The sequence below is a fragment of the Coregonus lavaretus genome (genome assembly GCF_964263955.1).
Source record: "Coregonus lavaretus genome assembly, chromosome: 7".
Classification (NCBI taxonomy): domain Eukaryota; kingdom Metazoa; phylum Chordata; class Actinopteri; order Salmoniformes; family Salmonidae; genus Coregonus; species Coregonus lavaretus.
The window spans coordinates 8,182,170-8,195,486 of NC_139994.1; the positions used below are offsets into that span (position 1 = coordinate 8,182,170).

Here is a 13,317-nt window from a genome sequence, read left to right on the forward strand (position 1 = left end):
AGTAGATAGACAACAGTGGTGTTTATTTATATCTGTGTAATAGAGGCTCCTAATCACTTCCTGGCTTGTTGGCTCCTTAATGGTTGAATGGTATTGTTTAAGTTAGTCATTACACTTCTCTTAATGGTATTGGTTAAGTTATTCAGTACACTTCTCTTAATGGTATTGGTTAAGTTATTCAGTACACTTCTCTTAATGGTTGAATGGTATTGTTTCAGTTATTCAGTACACTTCTCAATTGTTAAATGGTATTGTTTCAGTTATTCAGTACACTTCTCAATTGTTAATGTATTGTTTCAGTTATTCAGTACACTTATCTTAGTGGTTGAATGGTATTGTTTCAGTTATCAGTACACTTATCTTAGTGGTTGAATGGTATTGTTTCAGTTATTCAGTACACTTATCTTAGTGGTTGAATGATATTGTTTCAGTTATTCAATACATTTACTTTAATGGTTGAATGGTATTGTTTCAGTTATTCAGTACACTTATCTTAGTGGTTGAATGGTATTGTTTCAGTTATTCAATACATTTACTTTAATGGTTGAATGGTATTGTTTCAGTTATTCAGTACACTTATCTTAGTGGTTGAATGGTATTGTTTCAGTTATTCAATACACTTATCTTAATGGTTGAATGGTATTGTTTCAGTTATTCAATACACTTACTTTAATGGTTGAATGGTATTGTTTCAGTTATTCAGTACACTTACTTTAATGGTTGAATGGAATGGTATTGTTTCAGTTATTCAATACACTTATCTTAGTGGTTGAATGGTATTGTTTCAGTTATTCAATACACTTATCTTAATGGTTGAATGGTATTGTTTCAGTTATTCAATACACTTACTTTAATGGTTGAATGGTATTGTTTCAGTTATTCAGTACACTTACTTTAATGGTTGAATGGTATTGTATTGTTTCAGTTATTCAGTACACTTATCTTAGTGGTTGAATGGTATTGTTTCAGTTATTCAATACACTTATCTTAATGGTTGAATGGTATTGTTTCAGTTATTCAATACACTTACTTTAATGGTTGAATGGTATTGTTTCAGTTATTCAGTACACTTACTTAATGGTTGAATGGTATTGTTTCAGTTATTCAATACACTTACTTTAATGGTTGAATGGTATTGTTTCAGTTATTCAGTACACTTACTTTAATGGTTGAATGGTATTGTTTCAGTTATTCAATACACTTACTTTAATGGTTGAATGGTATTGTTTCAGTTATTCAGTCACTTACTTTAATGGTTTGAATGGTATTGTTTCAGTTATTCAATACACTTACTTTAATGGTTGAATGGTATTGTTTCAGTTATTCAGTACACTTACTTTAATGGTTGAATGGTATTGTTTCAGTTATTCAGTCACTTACTTTTAATGGTTGAAGTGGTATTGTTTCAGTTATTCAATACACTTACTTTAATGGTTGAATGGTATTGTTTCAGTTATTCAGTACACTTACTTTAATGGTTGAATGGTATTGTTTCAGTTATTCAGTACACTTACTTTAATGGTTGAATGGTATTGTTTCAGTTATTCAGTACACTTATCTTAGTGGTTGAATGGTATTGTTTCAGTTATTCAGTACACTTACTTTAATGTTGAATGGTATTGTTTCAGTTATTCAGTACACTTACTTTAATGGTTGAATGGTATTGTTTCAGTTATTCAGTACACTTATCTTAGTGGTTGAATGGTATTGTTTCAGTTATTCAGTACACTTATCTTAGTGGTTGAATGGTATTGTTTCAGTTATTCAGTACACTTATCTTAGTGGTTGAATGGTATTGTTTCAGTTATTCAGTACACTTATCTTAGTGGTTGAATGGTATTGTTTCAGTTATTCAGTACACTTGCAATTAAAATAAGGTGTGTGAACATTTCAATCAAACAAACAGACAATCAATCAATCAATAAATGGATCCATCCATGCAGGTGATCAGTGGTCAGAACCTTCCCCGTCCCGAGGGGTTCTGGAGCTAAAGGAGACGTGGTGGACCCGTATGTCTACGTGGAGATCCATGGTATCCCTTGCCGACTGCGCCGAGCGCCGCACCCGCACAGTGATGCAGAACGGAGACAACCCCATCTTTGACGAGAGCTTTGAGTTCCAGATCAACCTGCCCGAGCTGGCCATGGTGCGCTTCGTGGTGCTGGACGATGAATTCATAGGGACGAGTTCATAGGTCAGTAGTGGAAGGAGGGTGAAGGTCAGCTCTGCACTGACTGCTAGTCCGGTGTCCAGTCTGCTTTTGGTTGAACTTGTTGTCTGAAGCCAACTAATGATACTACAACAACCTTTCAGCCATATGAAGGTTATTGCTAGCTTACTAGCAAGTATCACTAGCTAAGATAAAGAACACTTGGTAGCAGTTAGTGAGTGAACATTCACTATCTTCTCAAGGTAATTTCATTGTCTAACACTCCTGTACATCATTTGTAATCCCCTCTGTTTTACCACAGGTCAGTACACCATTCCACTGGAGTGCCTACAGCCAGGCTACCGGCACGTACCGTTACAGTCTCTGACGGGAGAGGATCTCCCGTACGCCCGGCTGTTCGTCCATGTGGCCCTCACCAACAGGAGAGGAGGGGGCAAGTCCCACAAGCGGGGGCTGTCTGTGCGGAAGGCGAAGCGAGGGAGGGAGTACGCTGCACTCCGGGACCTGGGGATCAAAGCCGTGGACGAGGTTTTCAAAATGGCCACCCCGCCACTAAAGGAGGCCACGGACCTGCGGGAGAACATGCAGGTGAGAAGGAGAGGATAAACAGTCATTTATCAATCACAATTTTCACATTGAAGGACTGAAATGCCTGTATACCTATATTCACAATGGATGATGTCTAACTCAGAATAGCCATGTCAATTTATGGTAGATTAACCCAACCCATGGAGGGTTCAATCTCAGTGATCACTAAGTTATGACTCCGAGATAAAGATGGCTGACATGGTCATTCCTCCAGAGACATCAACAGGTTCAGACTGAGTGGCGGTGGACAACACAGAACCAGTGAGAGATTGTTTACTGCATCTAAACTGGCTAGTTAGCCTGATCTATGAAGTTCTGCTTTAGACTGACAGGTTATGGTTATGGTAAGCTGATGGTAAGGTGATTGTCCCTGTAAGCATTTAGTCTGGCTGTCTAAGTGATGTTGAGGACCTCTGATCTGTTTAGGCTGGAGATGACTGGGATTCATGCTATGACACTAATACAAAGAGACAGGGAACACACACACACTCTCTCTCAAACACACACACACCTAAACAGAAGTAAACACTGAAGGCAAGCACTATGACATCATGAAGAGATTAGAACAGCTTCTCTGTCAGTGTCAGTTGTTAAAGCAGGTTGACGTTTATTGTCATAAATCCTGCCCTGGGGGCAAAGCTGAGTGATTTCCGCTAGATGGGCCAGCAGCTAAGTCAAAATTAGCGAAATTGTAAAAATTAATGTGATTTTTGGTCTTAATTTAATGTTAGGGTTTGGCATTAGGGTTAGCAGTGTGGTTAAGGTTAGTGTTAAGGTTAGGGCTATGTTTAAAATCTAGTGACCACTCTGCAGAGCTGCCCCCAGAACAACATTCATGATGAAAAACGCTAACCTGTGTTCTTAAATAAAACTGTTTACATTTAGATTTTAGTAGTTCAATGACCGCAATAAACATTAATTTAATAGTGTGGCAGTGATACGGTCAATTTGTGATTGTCACTTTCACCATCTCCCAATAAAGCTTCTCTAATTCAATCAGATGTTCTCAGTGATGGTATCCCAGGAAACCATGTCACAGTTTGATCCACGATTAAACCCTCAGCAACTAATCACTTAGTAGGGGATTACATTTACATTTACATTTGAGTCATTTAGCAGACGCTCTTATCCAGAGCGACTTACAGTTAGTGAGTGCATACATAATTTTTTATACTGGCCCCCCGTGGGAATCGAACCCACAACCCTGGCGTTGCAACGCCATGCTCTACCAACTGAGCTACATCCCCTGCCGGCCATTCCCTCCCTACCCTGGACGACGCTGGGCCAATTGTGCGCCGCCCCATGGGGTCTCCTGGTCGCGGCCGGCTACGACAGAGCCTGGATACGAACCAGGATCTCTAGTGGCACAGCTAGCACTGCGATGCAGTGCCTTAGACCACTGCGCCACTCGGGAGATAAGTATGATCCACAGAACAATACATCACTAATACAGACAGCAGAGAGTGCTGTGTGTGTGGATTCCCCACACGAATAGTAAACAAACAAAACTTTGACAAAACTGGGGACATTTTGTTAGTCCCCATGAGGTCAAACGCTATTTCTAGGGGGTTTAGGGTTAAGGTTAGAATTAGTGTTAGGGTTAGAATTACGTTAACGGTTAGGAGTTAGGATAGGGTTAGGAGCTAGGGTTAGTGTTAGGGTTAGGAGCTAGGGTTAGGTTTTTGGGTTAGGGTAAGAGTATGGGTTAGGGTAAGGTTTAGGGTCAGGGGATAGGGAAATAGGATTTTGAATGGGACTGAATGTGTCCCCCCACAAGGTTAGCTGTACAATACTGTGTGTGTGTGTGTGTGTGTGTGTGTTTTTATATAGTAGATGTGGTGTGTGTGTTGCATAACCCCCCCGACCCTCTGTATCTCTCTCTGTCCCTGTAGAACTCGGGTGGCAAGTGTTCAGGAGCTGTTGTGGGGTAGTCAGCGGTGGCTAACCTCATGATGCAGTGTGTATTGGCCCCTGGGGTCCCGTGTGGTGGGGGCCGACGGGGGACCCCTGATGCTGTTTTGAGCTGAGGGAGCAGTACCCCTCCATGGAGCCCCAGGGGCCCCTGCCGGACGTCCTACGCAGGGTAGTCTCCACCTTCGAAACGGTGAGGATCAATCAATTAATCAATCCTTTACATTTTATTTACAGTATGTAGCGGTTGTGCAGGTTAGATTAAACAATCCACCGGTCAGATAGCTGTGGTTTAAATGAAACAATCCACTGGTCAGATAGCTGTGGTTTGAATTAAACAATCCACTGGTCAGATAGCTGTGGTTTAAATTAAACAATCCACTGGTCAGATAGCTGTCGTTTTAATAAACAATCCACTGGTCAGATACAGTGGGGAGAACAAGTATTTGATACACTGCCGATTTTGCAGGTTTTCCTACTTACAAAGCATGTAGAGGTCTGTAATTTTTATCATAGGTACACTTCAACTGTGAGAGACGGAATCTAAAACAAAAATCCAGAAAATCACATTGTATGATTTTTAAGTAATTAATTTGCATTTTATTGCATGACATAAGTATTTGATCACCTACCAACCAGTAAGAATTCGGCTCTCACAGACCTGTTAGTTTTTCTTTAAGAAGCCCTCCTGTTCTCCACTCATTACCTGTATTAACTGCACCTGTTTGAAATCATTACCTGTATAAAAGACACCTGTCTACACACTCAATCAAACAGACTCCAACCTCTCCACAATGGCCAAGACCAGAGAGCTGTGTAAGGACATCAGGGAAAACATTGTAGACCTGCACACAGGCTGGGATGGGCTACAGGACAATAGGCAAGCAGCTTGGTGAGAAGGCAACAACTTTTGGGTGCAATTATTAGAAAATGGAAGAAGTTCAAGATGACGGTCAATCACCCTCGGTCTGGGGTTCCATGCAAGTTTCTCACCTTGTGGGGCATCAATGATCATGAGGAAGGTGAGGGATCAGCCCAGAACTACAGGGCCAGGACCTGGTCAATGACCTGAAGGGAGCTGGGACCACAGTCTCAAAGAAAACCATTAGTAACACACTACGCCTGCAGCGCACGCAAGGTCCCCCTGCTCAAGCCAGCGCATGTCCAGGCCCGTCTGAAGTTTGCCAATGACCATCTGGATGATCCAGAGGAGGAATGGGAGAAGGTCATGTGGTCTGATGAGACAAAAAATATAGCTTTTTGGTCTAAACTCCACTCGCCGTGTTTGGAGAGGAAGAAGAAGGATGGAGTACAACCCCAAGAACACCATCCAACCGTGAAGCATGGAGGTGGAAACATAATTCTTTGGGGATGCTTTTTCTGCAAAGGGAACAGGACAACTGCGCCGTATTGAGGGGAGGATGGATGGGGCCATGTATCGCGAGATCTTGGCCAACAACCTCCTTCCCTCAGTAAGAGCATTGAAGATGGGTCGTGGCTGGGTCTTCCAGCATGACAACGACCCGAAACACACAGCCAGGGCAACAAAGGAGTGGCTCTGTAAGAAGCATCTCAAGGTCCTGGAGTGGCCTAGCCAGTCTCCAGACCTGAACCCAATAGAAAATCTTTGGAGGGAGCTGAAAGTCCGTATTGCCCAGCGACAGCCCCGAAACCTGAAGGATCTGGAGAAGGTCTGTATGGAGGAGTGGGCCAAAATCCCTGCTGCAGTGTGTGCAAACCTGGTCAAGACCTACAGGAAACGTATGATCTCTGTAATTGCAAACAAAGGTTTCTGTACCAAATATTAAGTTCTGCTTTTCTGATGTATCAAATACTTATGTCATGCAATAAAATGCAAATTAATTACTTAAAAATCATACAATGTGATTTTCTGGATTTCAACCGTCTCTTACAGTTGAAGTGTACCTATGAAAAAAATTACAGACCTCTACATGCTTTGTAAGTAGGAAAACCTGCAAAATCGGCAGTGTATCAAATACTTGTTCTCCACACTGTAGCTGTGGTTTAAATTAAACAATCCACTGGTCAGATAGCTGTGGTTTTAATTAAACAGTCCACTGGTCAGATAGTTGTGGTTTTAATTAAACAATCCATTGGTCAGATAGTTGTGGGGTCGTCTGGGGTTATGTTACAGTGATGTTTTTATGTAAGATGTGTGATGACGGTGAGATGTGTGAGTGACGGAGGGATGTGTGATGACAGTAAGATGTGTGATGACAGGTTTTAAATTGATTACTGATTTAATTTAAAAGTGATTGTTTTCGAGACTGATCTTGTGTACACTGTCTACAGATGATCCAGGCGAGCAGAGCAGTGATTGAGCTGTCAGACGGAGTCTACGACAGGATCCTACAGATACAGACAACAGGTGAGAGAGAGAGAGAGAGAGAGAGAGAGAGAGAGAGAGAGAGGAGAGAGAGAAGAGAGAGAGAGAGAGAGATGAGAGAGAGAGAGAGAGAGAGAGAGAGAGAGAGAGAGAGAGAGAGAGAGAGAGAGAGAGAGAGAGAGAGAGAGAGAGAGAGAGAGAGAGGAGAGAGAGAGAGAGAGAGAGAGAGGAGAGAGAGAGAGAGAGAAGGAGAGAGAGAGAGAGAGAGAGAGAGAGAGAAGAGGAGAGAGAGAGAGAGGAGAGAGAGAGGAGAGAGAGAGAGAGAGGAGAGGATGATGGAGAGAGAGAGAGAGAGAGAGAGAGAAGAGATGAGAGAGAGAGAGAGAGAGAGAGAGAGAGAGAGAGAGAGAGAGAGAGAAGAGAGAGAGATGAGAGAGAGAGAGAGAGACGAGAGGAGAGAGAGAGAGATTCCCTCCCCATATGCTCCCTCGACACAACTACGTAGCTCTGTCGCACGCTGGGTATGTACATGGTCAATGGTAGGCTTGGAGGGGACTCCTACGGTAGGTACACCTATAGCTCATCTCTTGGCAGTAGTACTGTAGACTACTTTATCACCGACCTCAACCCAGAGTCTCTCAGAGTGTTCACAGTCAGCCCACTGACACCCCTATCAGACCACAGCAAAATGACAGGCTACTTGAACAGAGCAATACTCAATCATGAGGCATCAAAGCCAAAGGAACTGAATAATATTAAGAAATGCGATAGATGGAAGGAAAGTAGTGTCGAAACCTACCAAAAAACAACTAGGAAACAACAAATTCAATCCCTTTTAGACAACTTCCTGGACAAAAACGTTCCACTGTAATAGTGAAGGTGTAAACCTGGCAGTAGAAAACCTAAACCGTATATTTGACCTCTCAGCTTCCCTATCAAATCTAAAAATCTTTAACAGAAAACCAAAGAAAAAGTAACAACAATGACAAATGGTTTGACGAAGAATGCAAAAAACCTAAGAAAGAAATTGAGAAACCTATCCAACCAAAAACATAGAGACCCAGAAAACCTGAGCCTATGGTGAATGGTGAATCACTAAAACAATACAGAAATACACTACGGAAAAAGAAGGAACAGCATGTCAGAAATCAGCTCAATGTAATTGAAGAATCCATAGACTCTAACCACTTCTGGGAAAATTGGAAAAACACTAAAACAAACAACAACACGAAGAGCTATCTATCCAAAACTGAGATGTTTGGGTAAACCACTTCTCCAATCTTTTTGGCCCTATAACAAAGAACAAACAGCAAAAAAATATACATGATCAAATGCAAATCTTAGAATCAACTATTAAAGACTACCAGAACCCACTGGATTCTCCAATTACATTGAATGAACTACAGGACAAAATACAAACCCTCCAACCCAAAAAGGCCTGTGGGGTTGAAATGAAATTGTCACGCCCTGGCTCGGGGGACTCTTAAATGTTGAGCCAGGGTGTGGAGTTTCTGTTACATTTTCTTGCTTTGTTCTAGATCGTTTTATATCTATGTTAGCCAGGGTGGTTCCCAATCAGAGACAGCTGTAGCTCGTTGTCTCTGATTGGGGACCATACTTAGGCAGCCTGTTTGGCACTAGTATTTTGTGGGATCTTGTTCCGTAGGGTTTTGTGTATAACCTAGGACTTCACGTATCGTTTTGTTTATTGTTTTGGTTCGTGTGTGTTAAGTACAATAAAGAATGTACGCTTATCACGCTGCGCCTTGGTCCGCTTCATCTGTCGACGATCGTGACAGAAGATCCCACCACCAGAGGACCAAGCAGTGTGCCCAGGAGGAGAAGTTGGCGATGTCCCAGGTGGGCGAATGGTGGTCTTGGGAGGACATATTCGCGGGCAGAGGGCCATGGGCAAAAGTAAATGCCCAGGCAGGAGAGGAGAAACGGCGCCAACCGTGCCGACGACGGACACGCGAGAGGCAACCCCAAGACATTTTTTTGGGGGGCACACGGCGTGGACGACGGGGCTGCTGGAGGCAGCTACAGGACGAATCGGCGGACTAGGAGAGGAGGCCACCAGGTTTGGGGGGCTGGAAGGGTGGTTGGCGGAGCCTGGAGGTAGAGCAGAGCCAACTCCCCGTACTCAGGCTAGGCAGCGTGAGACTGGGCAGGTTCCGTGTTATGCGGAGCCACGTACTGTGCCGCGAGTGTTCCGGCACAGTCCTGTACGTCCTGTGCTAGCACCACGCACGTGTCGTGCTAAGGTGGGCATGCAGCCAGGACGGAGTGTGCCGGCTCAACGCTCGTGGCCTCCAGTACCCCTCCTCGGTCCCGGATATCCTGCGCCAGTGCCACGTGCTGTAGTGCCAGTACGAGTGCACAGCCCTGTACGTCCTGTGCTGATGCCTCACACAGATTGTGTGGAAATAGGCTGTGGTACGCGTCGTCAGCCCGGTCCGGCCTGTTCCTGCTCCCCGCACCAAGCCTGTGGTGCGCGTCGCCAGCCCGGTCCGGCCTGTTCCTGCTCCCCGCACCAAGCCTGTGGTGCGCGTCGCCAGCCCGGTCCGGCCTGTTCCTGTCCCTCGCACCAAGCCTGTGGTGCGCGTCGCCAGCCCGGTCCGGCCTGTTCCTGCTCCCCGCACCAAGCCTGTGGTGCGCGTCGCCAGCCCGGTCCGGCCTGTTCCTGTCCCTCGCACCAAGCCTGTGGTGCGCGTCGTCAGCCCGGTCCGGCCTGTTCCTGCCCCTCGCACCAAGCCAGTGGTGCGCGTCGCCAGCCCGGTCCGGCCTGTTCCTGATCCCCGCACCAAGCCAATGGTGCGCGTCGTCAGCCCGGTCCGGCCCGTTCCTGCCCCTCGCACCAAGCCAGTGGTGCGCGTCGCCAGCCCGGTCCGGCCCGTTCCTGCTCCCCGCACCAAGCCAGTGGTGCGCGTCGTCAGCCTGGTCCGGCCCCCCGCACCAAGCCAGTGGTGCGCGTCGTCAGCCCGGTCCGGCCCGTTCCTGCTCCCCGCACCAAGCCAGTGGTGCGCGTCGTCAGTCCGGCACGGTCCGTGCCTGGTCCGGCACCGGTCAGCTGCTCCACACCGGAGCCAGAGCAATCCGCTCCACCGGTGTCCAGTCCAGCTCCGGCCAGCGGGACCAGACCAGGGGCGCTACGGGGGGGTAGAGAGAGTGTGGTGGTCACGCCCGGAGCCGGATCCGCCTCCGAGGCGGAATGCCCACCCGGCCCCTACCCCGTTGTGTTGGTGTGGCGCGGTCGCAGTCCGCGCCTTTGGGGGGGGCTACTGTCACGCCCTGGCTCGGGGGACTCTTAAATGTTGAGCCAGGGTGTGGAGTTTCTGTTACATTTTCTATGCTTTTGTTCTAGATCGTTTATATCTATGTTAGCCAGGGTGGTTCCCAATCAGAGACAGCTGTAGCTCGTTGTCTCTGATTGGGGACCATACTTAGGCAGCCTGTTTGGCACTAGTATTTTGTGGGATCTTGTTCCGTAGGGTTTTGTGTATAACCTAGGACTTCACGTATCGTTTTGTTTATTGTTTTGGTTCGTGTGTGTTAAGTACAAATAAAGAATGTACGCTTATCACGCTGCGCCTTGGTCCGCTTCATCTGTCGACGATCGTGACAGAAATGATAAAATATACAGACCACAAATTCCAATTGGCAATTCTTAAACTCTTTAACATCATCCTTAGCTCTGGCATCTTCCCCAATATTTGGAAACAAGGACTGGTCACCCCAATCCACAAAAGTGTAGACAAATTTGACCCCAATAACTACCGTGGGATACGTATGCATCAACAGTAACCTTGGGAAAATCCTCTGCATTATCATTAACAGCAGACTAGTTCATTTCCTCAGTGAAAACAATGTACTGAGCAAATGTCAAATTGGCTTTTTACCAAACTACTGTACGACAGACCACGTATTCAACCTGCACACCTTAATTGACAAACAAACAAAACAAAACAAAGGCAAAGTCTTCTCATGCTTTGTTGATTTCAAAAAAGCTTTTGACTCAATTTGGAATGAGGATCTGCTATACAAATTGATGGAAAGTGGTGTTGGGGGAAAAACATACGACATTATAAAATCCATATACACAAACAACAAGTGTGCGGTTAAAATTGGCAAAGAACACATACATTTCTTTCCACAGGGCCGTGGGGTGAGACAGGGTTGCAGTTTAAGCCCCACCCTCTTCAACATATATATCAACGAATTGGCGAGGGCACTAGAACAGTCTGCAGTACCCGGCCTCACCCTACTAGAATCTGAAGTCAAATGTCTACTGTTTGCTGATGATCTGGTGCTTCTGTCACCAACCAAGGAGGGCCTACAGCAGCACCTATATCTTCTGCACAGATTCTGTCAGACATGGGCCCTGACAGTAAATCTCAGTAAGACAAAAGTAATGGTGTTCCAAAAAAGGTCCAGTTGCCAGGACCACAAAACAAATTCCATCTAGACACCGTTGCCCTAGAGCACACAAAAAACTATACATACCTCGGCCTAAACATCAGCGCCACAGGTAACTTCCACAAAGCTGTGAACGATCTGAGAGACAAGGCAAGAAGGGCCTTCTATGCCATCAAAAGGAACATAAAATTCGACATACCAATTAGGAGCTGGCTAAAAAATACTTGAATCAGTTATAGAACCCATTGCCCTTTATGGTTGTGGGGTCCGCTCACCAACCAAGAATTCACAAAATTGGACAAACACCAAATTGAGACTCTGCATGCAGAATTCTGCAAAAATATCCTGTGTACAACGTAAAACATAAAATAATGCATGCAGAGCAGAATTAGGCAGATTCCCGCTAATTATCAAAATCCAGAAAAGAGCTGTTCAATTCTACAACCACCGAAAACCACCAAACCTTCCATAACAAAGACATCACCTATAGAGAGATGAACCTGGAGAAAAGTCCCCTAAGCATGCTTGTCGTGGGGCTCTGTTCACAGACCCCACAGAGCCCCAGGACAGCAACACAATTAAGACCCAACCAAATCATGAGAAAACAAAAAGACAATTACTTGGCACATTGGAAAGAATTAACAAAAAAACTGAGCAAACTAGAATGCTATTTGGCCCTAAACAGAGAGTATACAGTGGCAGAATACCTGACCACTGTGACTGACCCAAACTTAAGGAAAGCTTTGACTATGTACAGACTCAGTGAGCATAGCCTTGCTATTGAGAAAGGCCGCCATAGGCAGACCTGGCTCTCAATAGAAGACAGGCTATGTGCACACTGCCCACAAAATGAGGTGGAAACTGAGCTGCACTTCCTAACCTCCTGCCAAATGTATGACCATATTAGAGACACATATTTCCCTCAGATTACACAGACCCACAAAGAATTTGAAAACAAACCCAATTTTGATAAACTCCCATAACTATTGGGTGAAATACAACAGTGTGCCATCACAGCAACAAGATTTGTGACCTGTTGCCACAAGAAAAGGGCAACCAGTGAAGAACAAACACCATTGTAAATACAACCCATATTTATGTTTATTTATTTTCCCTTTTCTACTTTAACTATTTGCACATTGTTGCAACACTGTATTTAGACATAATATGACATTTGAAATGTATTTTATTATTTTGGAACTTTTGTGAGTGTAATGTTTACTGTTAATTTTGGTATTGTTTATTTCACTTTTGTTTTATCTATTTGACATGCTTTGGCAATGTTAACATATTTTTCCCATGCCAATAAAGCCCTTAAGTTGAATTGAATTGAACTGAGCGAGAGAGGCAGGCCTCATCACGTGACTCAAAGCAACATCAACTGTGAGGAAATTGGAGTTGGCTAGGGCTAGTTAGAGAGCAGGATGTTTTCCTTCAGTGATCTGACTCCATTTCAACAGCCCAGTAGTCGTGAGAAAGACTTGCCTACAGGAACCTGCCAACCGACTCTCCAGCTGAGACCTCATCAATAAAAGCCTGAAGCCTAAAGTCGGCTGAGACTTCCATGACTATGTCCCAAATGGCACCCTATTCCCTATATAGTGCACTACTTTTGACCAGAGCCCTATGGGCCATTTGGAATGCACCCCATGTCTCTACTTCATCCATGACAGGAACTATTTTCATCCTGGCTCTGAGGCAGATTTGTCCATATGTTATTATTAGATGAGTTTGTTTATTGACTGAGCTCTTGATTGATGTAGTTTGTGTTGACATAAGCTCGGAGTACAGGTCAATATGGTCTTAGGCATAAATCTAGAATCAGTTTGTCCTCTCCAAATCCCATCCTTAACCAATAGGGATGGAAATGCAAAATTGACCTTAG

General features: G+C 44.7%; 1 pseudogene across 1 annotated transcript in view; it reads left to right on the plus strand.

Annotated features, from left to right (window-relative positions):
• Positions 1 to 13,317, plus strand: part of LOC311131872 (inactive phospholipase C-like protein 2) — a 48,532-nt pseudogene that overhangs the window by 22,664 nt on the left and 12,551 nt on the right. The window contains exons 6-9 of the transcript in view: positions 1,952 to 2,194; positions 2,472 to 2,758; positions 4,651 to 4,862; positions 6,983 to 7,058. The product of the transcript in view is annotated as an inactive phospholipase C-like protein 2 (transcript). The remainder of the gene's footprint in view (positions 1 to 1,951; positions 2,195 to 2,471; positions 2,759 to 4,650; positions 4,863 to 6,982; positions 7,059 to 13,317) is intronic.